The sequence below is a fragment of the Pogoniulus pusillus genome, chromosome 24 (assembly GCF_015220805.1).
Source record: "Pogoniulus pusillus isolate bPogPus1 chromosome 24, bPogPus1.pri, whole genome shotgun sequence".
Classification (NCBI taxonomy): Eukaryota; Metazoa; Chordata; class Aves; order Piciformes; family Lybiidae; genus Pogoniulus; species Pogoniulus pusillus.
Genome location: NC_087287.1, coordinates 9,909,562 through 9,923,490, shown reverse-complemented (window position 1 = coordinate 9,923,490; position 13,929 = coordinate 9,909,562).

Below are 13,929 nucleotides of genomic sequence, written 5' to 3'. Positions count from 1 at the left end.
CATGCCCAATAAACCATGCAATGTCTGCACATATTTTCTTCCCCCTTTAATTTATTATGGACAGTGTCCAACTTACCTCTCCATCTCCTCTCTCAGAAGTGAAATAGAATCATAGAATCAACCAGGTTGGAAGAGACCTCCAAGATCATCCAGTCCAACCTATCCAGTCAACTAGACCATGGCACTAAGTGCCTCATCCAGGCTTTGCTTGAACACCTCCAGGGACGATGACTCCACCACCTCCCTGGGCAGCCCATTCCAATGGCAAATCACTCTCTCTGAGCTCTTTAAGGAATTGCCCTCTCAGCTCTTATCATCCCCTTAATAACCTTCTGCAGAGCTATCCCCTTGCAATTATCTCTTACAATATGCCTTCACTGTCCCTCACATTTAAGTATTGAGTCTAAGTGATTCTTCTTTATTCTCCCCAGAGGAAGCAGAATATTAAAGCCACAGTCAAGACATTCAACCAGCCTCAAGGGAGAACTGACCTGTTGCAGGCTTAGAAATTGTTATACAACATCCTAGACACCCACTGACCCTGTGAGAACAATTTAGTCACTGCTATTTGAGAGAAATGAGGGGGAGCAAAGCAGAGCCCTATAATTATATAGTTCATTCTGTCAGTCAGGATCCTCCATCAAGATTAAAAGGGGTGGATCTATGCTTTGGTGCTGGACTGGTCCTTGCACAACCTGCACCTAGCACCAACTGGCTTACCCAATAACCTTGCTTCACCTGATGCAGCTGGATCCACATTTTGTCACAGCTCATCCTCTCTTTTAGGATCTTCTTCCTTCCATTTCCCTGCTGAGGCAAAAGGAGCAGAAATGGGATGTTAATGCTAGGTCTGATGTTAACCAAACCAACCCACACAAACCATTAGTGGCCAACCAGAATCTGTCCTGTTGACAGTGACTTGGGCTTGCAGCTGTGTCTGTAAATGTATAGCTGACACAACTATGGGATAAACCCAACTCACTCTGTGTCCCCAGGCCCACAGGTGCAGCTAGCTCTGGAAATTCCATAGGTTTAGTGAGTGCAAATTCAGTCAATGCCAAGTAAATCACAAACAAGTCACCTTCATCTGGGCCTTCAGTATATATCAATAATCAATAGGATTATCAACAGGATAATCAATGTTAGTTGAGAGCTTCTTACACTTTAATAAGGAGGCATAAAAAATGATTCTATACTTCATAGAAATGTGGAAGTCCAACATGCACAGAGCATTTGACATAATAATAACAGATAAGATAATCATAACAGACATCATAATCATAAGAAATAAGAGAATGCAATATAATAACTAATGTGTGGATAACAACAGAGCAAGATAAGTGGCATTAAACAGTGTTAAGAGGGTTATGCTATTAGAAACACCTTCATGCAAGGGCAGGAAATGGTTGTGTCCTTGTAAGATAGAGAGATGCTACAACTGAAGTAGACAAAGCAGCTACTGAGATAAGCCAAAGCACTGCCCAGGCTCAAAAAAGGCAGCTGGGGAAATCATAATGCCTGATAAGAATAAAGAACAGGTAAACAACGTGGATTTAAGGAGGTGAATTCCCAAGCACATCTGAAGTCTCCTATCTCCCAGTTCCTGAGATTCCCTGGAATGAAGAGAAGAGATTCTGAGAGCTTTCTTGTAAATATTTGCCACATATGCACTAAAGAATGCAGTTTGTCCTCACAAATACCTTGGGATGAGATTTAGCATGAGAGGAAACAGCCTCAGGTTGCACCAGGAGTGGTTCAGGTCGGATACTTAGAAGAAACGTCTTCACTGAAACTCTAAGCCAGGCTGCTCAGGGAGGTGGCTGAATCCCCATCCTTGGAGGTTTCATAGAATCACAGAATCAAGCAGGTTGGAAGAGACCTCCAAGATCATCCAGTCCAACCTAGCACCCAGCCCTATCCAGTCAACCAGACCATGGCACTAAATGCCTCATCCAGGCTTTCTTGAACACCTCCAGGGACAGCGACTCCACCACCTCCCTGGGCAGCCCATTCCAATGCCAATCACTCTCTCTGGCAACAATTTCCTCCTGACATCCAGCCTATACTTCCCCCAGCACAACTTGAGACTTGAGGTGTTTGAAAAGCTCCCAGATGTGGTGCTGAGGGACATGGTTTAGGTCCAGACTTGGTAATTACATAATGGTTGGACCTGATGAACTTCTCCCACTGAAAAGATTCCATGATTCTACGACACCCTTGGTGTGTGTCTCTTCTCTTGTGTCAGCAGGAACTCATGCTCATGGTCTAACTGATGTTGCATCCTCCACCAGGTGAATCAGTGCTTACATGGTGAGTCTTTCACTGAATTGCAGGCACAGGACTTCAGTCCACTTCTTTTAACTTCCACATCCTTGAGCTGGTGGATGAAGGGCTCTCCTGTCCTGGCTGAAACTAGCTCGCTGAGGTTTTTGGATTTGTGGATTACTCTTGGACAGAGTAACTCAATGGAATGATCCCCCCCCCCCCCTTTCTTCTCTGTCTACTGGCACCAGAATCATAGAATCAGAGAATGTCAGGGGCTGGAAGGGACCTTAAAAGATCATCCAATCCAACCCCCCCTGTCAGAGAAGGGTCATCTATATCAGATCACACAGGAATGCATCCAGGTGGGTTTTGAATATCTCCAGAGAGGGAGACTCCACAACGACTCTGGGCAGCCTGTTCCAGTGCTCTGTCACCCTCACAGGGAAAAAATTCTACCTCATGTTTAAATGAAATTTCCTAAGTCTCAGCTTCCCACCAATTGCTCCTTGTCCTGTCACTGGGCATCACTGAACAGAGCCTGGCTCCAGCCTCCTGGCACTCACCCTTTTCATATTGATAAACATTGGTGAGGTCACCTCTCAGTCTCCTCTTCTCCAGGGTAAAGAGCCCCAGCTCCCTCAGTCTCTCCTTGCAAGAGAGATGCTCCACTCTCTTAATCCTCTTTGTGGCTCTAGAGACAGGTTCTGGTATGGTATTTTCTTTATGTGCACCATGATCCTCCTGAGGGCTTAACCTCAGGAAGGAATGGATTGCATTTTGAACCCACACGTCCTAAGTGCTTTGTGCCAGCCCATCATGGGGGATATCAGTGGGTATCAAACAAGTATTGCATTCTGCTTCTCCTAATTGCTCTTAATCCTTGGCTAGACAAAGAAAAGCCTTGGGCTGTGCTGGTGGGATACTTCTGAAGATCCAAATGAAGTGCTTGGAGTTTAATCTTAGCCTTAGGCAGCTACTGGTTTCTTATATACTGATTGCTCACATATTATGAACCTAAGGAGGTGATGATGCCAGGCACACCAACCACTCTGTGATGTGTTGGCTGGCCCAGTGCTGCAAGTTTCTGGGCATGAAACATAAAGTTTGACAGCAGCTGGATCTACATCTAGCAAATGGGGACCTTGAAATGCAACCTTCTATAGAGCAGGATCTTGCAGTGTCCTGGGATGAAAGGCTAAGGGCAACATAATGGAATTAATTTGAACCTGAAGAGGCTGTGCTAGAGACTTAATGCCATCGGACTAGTCCAGCTGTAGCAGCAAACAGAGGAACTCCTACCAATGAAATAAAACAAAGGAAGGAAAAAGTGTTCAGCTTCTGGGTGTAACAGCAGCACAGCACCACAAGGAGGCAAAAAGGAGTTATTTTTCCTGATCCTTTCCTATTTTTCTGCTTGAAAGAGGCTACACTTTCAAACTCTGCAGAGTGCAAATAGATTTCCTCCCCTTTTTCAGCACTTCCACAAGAGGTCTCACAGCACCAAGCTTGTCAGAGTTCCGCGAGCATCTGGACAATGCTCTTAGTCATTTGGTTTAGTTTCAGGGAGCCTTGTTAGGAGCAGGGAGCTGGATTCATAGAATCATAGAATCAAACAGGTTGGAAGAGCCTTCCAAGATCATCCAGTCCAACCTAGCACCCAGCCCTGTCAATGATCCTTGTGGGTCCCTTCCAGCTCTGTGGCTCTAGGTGAGATAAGCAGGACAGAAGCCAGCTCAGAAGCCTGCAAGGAGAGCAGAACATTTAATGCATGCTCCAGCACTTTAATACCCTTCTTCTAGGGATGGCCCCAAACCGAAGAGAGGAGCAATGTTTCTCCCAGGCAGGCATTTTATGCTTATCTCTCCAAAGAAAGCGAGATCAGATGGGCAGCTGTGTTGAAACTATGAAGCAGCCTGAGCTCTGTTTTCTGTAGTTAGGGGGACAATGGTTAAGTGTTGACCCTTCAGTGCTGGGTCGAAGGTTGGGCTGATCTTGTGTTGTGATGTGTTCTGTGATCTCGTGCGGTTCTCTTTGGGTTTGGAAGCCTCGAAGCAGAATCCTGGCACGTATCTCCACTTGGCCACTAGAGGGAGCACATCGCCAGAGCTCTGCCTCGGCTGTCGATCGCGCAGCAGCTCCGCAGCGCCTGCAGGTTCGGCTCCCACTGCCAGGGGTGGGTGATGCTAGAAGGACACCCTCAGCTTGGAGATCAGTTCAGAGGGTACCGAGTCCAAGCTACAGGGCAATCACACAATGTTAGAGGTTGGAAAGGACCTCCATTCCCATTGGAATGGGCTGCCCAGGGAGGTGGTGGAGGCACCGTCCCTGGAGGTCTTCAAGCAAAGCCTGGATGAGGCACTTAGTGCCATGGTCTAGTTGATTGGATAGGGCTGGGTGCTAGGTTGGACTGGATGATCTTGGAGGTCTCTTCCAACCTGGTTGAATCTATGATTCCATGATTCCAGAGATCACCCAGTCCAACCTCCCTGTCAAAGCAGGATCCCCCTGGGATAGTTCACACAGGAATGCATCCAGGCAGGCTTTGAAAGTCTGCAGAGAAGGAGACTCCACAACCTCCATGGGCAATCTACTCCAGGGCTCCATCACCCTCACTGTAAAGAAGTTTCTCCTCATGTTGAGGTGAAACTTTCTGTGTTTCAGTTTGTAGCTGTTGCTCCTTGGCTTATTGCTGCTGATCACCCAAAAGAGATTGGCCCCAGCCACTTGACACCCACCCCTCAGATAGTTATAGATATGATCAGATCTCCTCTCAGTCTTCTCCACACAAAACAGCCCCAGGTTTTTCAGCCTCTCTTCATAGGGGAGATGCTCAAGTCCCCTAGTCCCGCTTGTGGTGATTCTCTCCAGCGGGTCCCTGTCTCTCCTGAACTGGGGACCCCAAAGCTAGACACAGTATTGCAGGTGTGGTCTCACTAGGACAGAGCAGGAGGGGAGGAGAACCTCCCTAGTGCATGTTTCTAGGAAGATCCAGCTGACAAGTCAGGTTGGATGGAGCTTTGAGCAACCTTACCTAGCAAAAAATTTCCCTGCCCATGGCAGATCTTGTTGTACAAGAACACCCAACACTAACCATGCTATCATTAGAGACAACCCCCTGATTGTCTCGCCAGAGACTAAAATCCATGCATCCTTGCCCTGTCCCCAGGGTAGCTCTGTCAGTGGGAAACATATTAAGAAGGTTGGGGGTTTGTTTTGGAGAGTCAAGAGGAATTATATTGCTGTCAGCAGATTCAAGCACCACGGCAAGAAGAATGCGAGACACACCCTGGCTCATGCAACCAAACGGTGACAACATACACATGGAAGACAATAAAACAGTCTGTATAAGCAAGGCAGCAATGCTTTAACCTTGCTTTTATTAGCTGAGGTCATATTTAAAAACTTGCTTTTCAAGAGAGCATTCCTTCTCCAGGAACCTTCTGCTCCACAAGAATTGCAGCCCTGAAGAAGCAGCAGCAAAGGAATTTATACTCTTTCCCCCCCCGCCCCAAAGTCATACTTTCATTAAGTAAAAAATGAAAGGTAAGATTTATTCCCATGACCCAGCCAGAGACATTGGGCAATCTGCCCATGCCAGGGCAAAGTGTGCTCCAGTCTGTGCTGGGCATGTTCTGTTAGCAGAGCTTGAAGGAAGGCTGGAGCTGGAGGGAATCAGGTTGGAATGGTGTTCAGCATGCACAAAGAGAAAAGGAGGTGACAGGATCCCTGAGGTGAACACAGAAAACAGACTTAGGGAGCATGACTGAGGAAAAAAAATCACTCAAGGGGATTGCTGGTGAGAAAGGAGAAACCACTCTGGCATATAGACTCAAACCTGGGCTTCTTTCTCCTACTGGAGAAGAACCACTTGAGCTGGATGAAGAGGGCAAAACAAAAGGACACCAACCAGTCCTGGTCAAGAGCTGAAAGGCATTGTAATGCAAGAACAGGGAAGAGGGCTCTTGTACAGCACCCTGAAAGAGGCAACTCCTTGGATTTCTTTCCCTTCTCTCTGCTACTCCTGGCATACTTTCAATAAACTTGCAAGGAATTAGCTGGGAGGATTTCTCCTCAGCTACACATAAGACACTGAGTGTACTTGTAATAAGAGATAACAATACATCTTTATAGAGAGGGAGAGCTCACATGGAAACAGTTCAGCTCCCTAAACCCAGGCATTATAGTTGATATCTCACCAGTGTTTGTATCAAATCAACTTACAGTGGGAAGAAAGCCTGGGAAAATACCAGAGATAGTAGCCCAGAGGTAAATCCCTCCACAAATTGTGATTAGCAAGTGATGAAGATGGCAAGGTTAATTTGCTCAGGTCCTACTCACAATGACAATGAAACTGTCTAAGGGTATTCAGATTTTGATCTGGGAAATGCAGCAGGAGATAAAATGAACAGTCCATGCAGGAGAAAAAAAACACCACAAAACCCAAAGAGGACATCAGGTTAAAAGAACACTTGAAAAACCTAATCTTGTTAGCCAGCACGTATATCTAAGTAGTTAGAAGGAGGATCTCACACCCACAGGTGGCCTTTAAGGTCCTTTCTAACCCAGACCATTCTATAGTTTGTGATTCTATGATCAGACAGGATTAAAGGAGCAAGAATGAGTTGAGAGGTATTGTGAAAGACAGATCCCTTGGTTCATTGGAGAGCAATAGCCAAACTGCCAAGCAGAGTGCCAAGGACATGGAAATTGAGTCAGAGAAGTTCCTGCTTGGTTCATTGGAGAGGAATAGCCAAACTGCCAAGCAGAGTGCCAAGGACATAGAAACTGAGTCAGGGAAGTTCCTGCTTGGTTCATTGGAGAGCAATAGCCAAACTGCCAAGCAGAGTGCCAAGGACATGGAAACTGAGTCAGGGAAGTTCCTGCTTGGTTCATTGGAGAGGAATAGCCAAACTGAAAGCAGAGTGCCAAGGACATGGAAACTGAGTCAGGGAAGTTCCTGCTTGGTTCATTGGAGAGGAATAGCCAAACTGCCAAGCAGAGTGCCAAGGACATAGAAACTGAGTCAGGGAAGTTCCTGCTTGGTTCATTGGAGAGGAATAGCCAAACTGCCAAGCAGAGTGCCAAGGACATAGAAGTTGAGTCAGGGAAGTTCCTGCTTGGTTCATTGGAGAGGAATAGCCAAACTGAAAGCAGAGTGCCAAGGACATGGAAACTGAGTCAGGGAAGTTCCTGCTTGGTTCATTGGAGAGGAATAGCCAAACTGCCAAGCAGAGTGCCAAGGACATGGAAACTGAGTCAGGGAAGTTTCTTCTCAGTACTTTTTCTACTGTGTTGTTGTGCAGAGCTTAATTTTATCTCATGCCAGAGAGCACAGAAGTCAGGGTGTGCTACCAGCCAGCTGCCCTACCATCTTCTGGACAAAAAGCACATCCTGCTGCTAGCTAGAAGTGGCCTAGCTTCTGACTCCAACCACTGCACCACAACTCCAACTCCACCACAAAGTCTGTCCAAACTTAGAGCTTTCTCAGCACTTTAGCTGAAATCCAGCAACTATATGCTGGGCAGGAAAGACTACAGATTTCAAGTCCTAACCAGAGACATGAAATGGAAGATCCCTCTTCCAACAGCCACGCTGCTCCCAGCTCTTTAGTACATGCATTAGGCATGTACTAAACAATCACTGTGGGCTATTAATCTGGGTACAATCCTGCCTACAAGTCTTTTTGCATGGGGAATAAAATCCACATGCATGGTTTAGGTTTACAGCCTCTGGGTACTGCAACAAAAACCTTCATGCAGGACCTGTGAGGCTCATCTTTGTCCTTGCAGACTTTGAATCCATGTACCCATGGCTCTGCTTCCATCCTTCCTGCAACATGCAGAGACCACTGAGTGACTACATGAAGGCTTTCCATGTACTTCTAAGGATTAAGAAGCAGGGGCATAAATCTCATAGAATCATAGAAACATCCAGGTTGGCAAAGGCCCTCACAGGCTCACAGGATATTAGGGGTTGGAAGGGACCCAAGCCTCCTGCCAGAGCAGGACAAACCTATCTAACACAGAGCACAGAGGAACACATCCAGACAAGCCTTGAAAGTCACCACAGAAGGAGACTCCACAACCTCTCTGGGCAGCCTATTCCAGGGCTCTGGGACCCTTACAGTAAAGAAGTTCCCCCTTGTGTTGAGGTGGAACCTCTTTTGCTGCCACTTACACCCATGGATCCCTCAGGATCACCGAGTTCAACCTAGAACTCTACTCTACAAGATTCACCTTAAACCATATCCCCAAGCAGCACATCCAAACCAATCTTAAACACCTCCAGGGTTGGTGATTCAACTACCTCCCTGGGCAGCACATTCCAGTCCCTGACCACTCTCTCTTGTGAAAAACTTTTTCCTAGTATCTAATCTAAACCTCCCCAGTCTCAGCTTGAGGCCATCCCTCTTTGTTCTGTGTGCTAGTTTGAGCCTAGCTGGGGTATTTTGGTGAGAAGAATTAGATGCTAGGCTGTGAAAAGGAAACGGTGATGATGTCTGCTGCACTCATAGGCTTGCTGAGATGGATAAAAGCCAAGAACATAAACATAGGTAAGGGAGTTCTCTTGGGCTCTGGGCTGCATGCACTTCTCTCTCTTAACTTGCTGCCTAATTTGTCTGCTTCCTAAGCCCCCCTGGCCAATCCTCCAAACTCACCTTGAACAGAAGGCAAAGTCTGGGGTAAGGTAGAGGGGTGGGAAGAAGATGGGAGGGCGGTTGGGAACCTCTCCTGGGGACTCTGGTTTCTGGGAGGGCTGTTGTGTTTCTGCATTGCTTTTGAATTCATCCATTTCTGTCTGCAGCTGCAGAGATTGTAAATGCCTGCTTGGACATTGTGCTGAGCTGCCAAGACAAAGCTCCATTCGATTTCCAGCTCTGCTGAGTCTAGTCTGGGTGATTTGCTCAAGTGTGGGGGGCAGGTAACACCCAAACCATCGCATTCTGTCTCCATTTGTCTGTGAGAAGAGACCAGCCCCAGCCCCTCTCTTTCTCATTTTGGTTGGAAGCTTTTCATATTCAATTTGGCTTCATAAATCTAAGCTAATTGCAGGACACAATTAATTAATCACAATGAACACAAATTGTGCAAGTTCAGATCTGCCAGCAGGCAAAGAGGGAGGACAACCCACGCTGTTACAACACCACCAAAGCAAGCTTGTGTTAGGAAAGCTCTAAGAGATGCTGCACATAGGAATTTGTTCTTTTCACCACAGTGCAGGCTGTCATTTAATGCAAGTTTTGGCTTGCTTTTGTCTATAGTAGCTTCTTACTGTAAGCTGTAAACAACAACAACAAAAAGGAGTGATAGGTAATGCATAAGGCTGGAGTGTGAGAGTGGATAAATGATGTCAGAGTCACCAGTGACAAGGGCAGGGCTATGGATGTCATCTCTAGGGAGTTCTGTAGGGAACAGCACTCTCTTCTTTTGCCTTTATTTTAGCAATAGTTGTTGGTTTCTTCAGCATGCCAAACCCCACTGATGAAAGCAGGGTTTAATCTGCAAGATCTGAACAAATGCATTCACTTTTGGTCCCTATTTAGATGATTTGCTAAGTTCAAATGAAGTGTTGAGGCAACAAAAGCTACCTATGCTCACAGATGGCAAAGGGAGCCTATCTGACCTCATTTGTAGTTCTCATTGTAATTACATACATTAACCATGGGGATTACACTGCTCTCATGCAAGAGCAGTTGGCATCAGCCCTGTGCACATCATCGTAGAACCATAGAATCAACCAGGTTGGGAGAGACCTCCAAGATCATCCAGTCCAACCTAGCACCCAGCCCTGGACAATCAACCAGACCATGGCACTAAGTGCCTCAGCCAGGCTTTGCTCCAACACCTCCAGGGACAGTGACTCCACCACCTCCCTGGGCAGCCCATTCCAATGCCAATCACTCTCTCTGCCAACAACTTCCTCCTAACATCCAGCCTAGACCTTCCCCAGCACAGCTTGAGGCTGTGTCTCCTTGTTCTATTGCTGCTTGCCTGGCAGAAGAGCCCAACCCCACCTGGCTACAGCCTCCCTTCAGGTAGTTGTAGACAGCAACGAGCTCTGCCCTGAGCCTCCTCTTCTGCAGGCTGCACACCCCCAGCTCCCTCAGCCTCTCCTCACAGGGCTGCACTCCAAGCCCCTCACCAGCTTTGTTGTCCTTCTCTGGACACCTTCCAGCACCTCAACATCTCTCTTGAATTGAGAAGCCAGACCTGGACACAGCACTCAAGGTGTGGCCTGAGCAGTGCTGAGTACAGGGGAAGAATAACCTCCCTTGTCCTGCTGCCCACACTGTTCCTGATACAGGCCAGGATGCCATTGGCTCTCCTGCCCACCTGGGCACACTGCTGCCTCATTTTCAGCTACTATCTACCATCACCCCCAGGTCCCTTTCTTGCTGACTGCTCTCAGCCACTCTGTCCCCAGCCTGTAGTGCTGCTTGGTGTTGTTGTGGCCAAAGTGCAGAACCCTGCACTTGGCCTTGTTAAATCTCATCCCATTGGCCTCTGCCCACCCATCCAGCCTGGCCTGGTCCCTCTGCTGGGCTCTCCTACCCTCCAACAGATCCACACCTGCTCCTAGCTTGGTGCCATCTGCAAACTTACTGATACTGGACTCAGTCCCCTCGTCCAGATCATCAATAAAGATATTGAACAGGACTGGGTCCAGCACTGATCAGTTCAACAGCACTGCCAGTCCCAAAGGACTGTCTACCATGCTGGACTCTTCCCTACATTATGCCCTGTGTCCTGGTGGCCACTTCAACTCAACATAGAATCAGAGAATCACAGAATCAGTCAGAGTTGGAAGGGACCACAAGGATCAGCCAGTTCCAACCCCCCTGCCATGCCCAGAGACACCCTACCCTAGAGCAGGCTGCCCACAGCCTCATCCAGCCTGGCCTTAAGCACCTCCAGCCATGGGGCCTCAACCACCTCCCTGGGCAACCCATTCCAGGCTCTTATCACTCTCATGGTGAAGAACTTCCTCCTCAAGTCCAGCCTGAACCTGCCCACCTCCAGCTTCACTCCATTCCCCCCAGTCCTGTCACTCCCTGACAGCCTGGAAAGTCCCTCCCCAGCTTTTTTGTAGCCCCCTTCAGATACTGGAAGGCCACAAGAAGGTCACCTGGGAGCCTCCTTTTCTGCAGACTGAACAACCCCAACTCTTTCAGTCTGTCCTCACAGCAGAGGTGCTCCAGCCCTCTGATCATCCCCATGGCCCTTCTCTGGACACACTCCAGCACATCCACATCCTTCTTATACTGGAGGCTCCAGAACAATTCTGTGATCCTACCCAACCTTGGATTGGTCTCCTGCAAACAAAACAATTCTGTGATCCTACCCAACCTTGGATTGGTCTCTTCCAAACAAAACAATTCTGTGATCCTACCCAACCTTGATTGGTCTCCTGCAAACAAAACAATTCTGTGATCCTACCCAACCTTGGATTGGTCTCTTCCAAACAAAACAATTCTGTGATCCTACCCAACCTTGATTGGTCTCCTGCAAGCAAAACAATTCTGTGATCCTGCCCAACCTTGGATTGGTCTCCTGCAAACAAAACAATTCTGTGATCCTACCCAACCTTGGATTGGTCTCCTCCAAACAAAACAATTCTGTGATCCTGCCCAAGCTTGGATTGGTCTCCTGCAAACAAAACAATTCTGTGATCCTGCCCAACCTTGGATTGGTCTCCTGCAAAGAAAACAATTCTGTGATCCTGCCCAACCTTGGATTGGTCTCCTGCAAACAAAACAATTCTGTGATCCTACCCAACCTTGGATTGGTCTCCTGCAAGCAAAACAATTCTGTGATCCTGCCCAACCTTGATTGGTCTCCTGCAAACAAAACAATTCTGTGATCATACCCAACCTTGGATTGGTCTCCTGCAAACAAAATAATTCTGTGATCATACCCAACCTTGGATTTGAGAGCACAGAATTGTTCTAGGCACTGGTTGGAAGGGATTTGCAAATTAGATTCAAAGCACTTTTCTAATAGCTACTATTTCTTTTATTCAGGAGCTTTCTCAATGGCATCTGTCAGCTCTTGCTGGGAAATAACCAGAACAGTGTTGTTAGCACCTGCACCCACACTCACAAAATCATCAACAAAAAGAATAGAGATGTTATTAAAAAAAAACATAAAGGCAAGGGGGGGGGGGGGGAAAGAAGTCCAAACTCCTTTTGCTTGGTGCATTGGACTCGATGTTATCACCTAGAAGGTGGCTGTTGACTGTAGCTTGTAGCACATGTAAGCTGCTCACTGATGGGTTGCAGGTGGGTCACGTTGCTCCTGGTGGTGTCTCACTTTAAGATCATTCCTGTTTTTCCTCCTTTGGGTGATTTGTCCACTGAAAGCCTTGGCACAGAGTTCTGGATGTAGGTGGCAGAGGAGAACCACCACTTTTCTTCCACGTGGTTCTTTGCTTTTGTGGGCAAACTGTCTACAATTACAGCCTGTCTTCGTGGCTTTAAGGTTGGTTAGGTTGATGTAGGTTTTGCCAGTAGGGCAAAACTACCTTAATTATAAATGATATCAGAAAGTGTCTTCATTCCTTTGTAAAATCAGAAAGGTTAATCAGAGCTCATAGGCTCTGTCTCAACCAGGTATTGCCTTTCAATCTCAAAATCATCAAAAGGAGCTTTACTGATGTTCTGATTAAGTCTTTCCCCCTGTTTTCCAGCGTTTCCAAAGATCCATCTTACCATCACTCAGCATTTTTTTGCCTCCTTCCTTTTCCTCTTGCTGCTATCTGCACATCTCCTTGGTCATTCATGCAACCTCTCTTTCTTTTGGCTGTTATTCAGTGCTCATCTCTCCCTCATTTACAATTTCCCTATCCACTAGCAGGAGCTGGAACATAAGCATGGAGGGGCTAGGTCCTTCTTGGGGCCAAAGCATCAGGTATAAAAGTGGTAAAAGAGAGTTCCAGGACAGGAGCTGTCTCTTGGGGATGCTGAAAGAAGAGAAAATCTTGCAAGACCCAAAGAGGTCTCCTGGGGTTATGATTGAATTATTTCACTCTGGATATAGGAGCCACAAGTGTATTTAGCTGCCTAATAACCAATGCAGATGCCCACAGGCCCTTGGGATCACATTTAGATATAAATAACTATAGATGAAGCTCAATAATAAGTAAAACTACCCTAAATACTCTTCCAAAGAGGAGCTGCTCCTCAGTCCCTGGGTTTTTCAGTCTGACTCAAAGCTGATCTACATCAGAAAGCTCATCAGACAGCACAGCCACCACACAAGGTATGTATTGATCCATATAAATAAAAGAGGCTGTACAGACTCTTTGAACTGTACTCCAACCAGCTACTACAGGTGTAAAGCTAAGCATGCAATCCTCCCTCTGCAGCCTAGGAACAGTAGTAGTAATAACACCTCAGCAGCCAGAGCAAGTCATGTCCATATTATGAGGAGCAGAGCAGGACACACCCCAGGCCATCTTCTTTGCATACTTATTTTATCTACTCTAAAATATCCCTTAAGTGTTCCCCCTGCCCTAACAGGTCCTGACTTTCTGCAGTTTGTTTTCTCTTCTCCCATTTTCACCAGTCCACTAAACCAAAAACAAAAGCCAACACCCAAACAAAGGCAAACCATGAAGGAGACCTCACTGCAGCCTCTCAATGCTGAAAGAGGGCTTGTAAGAAA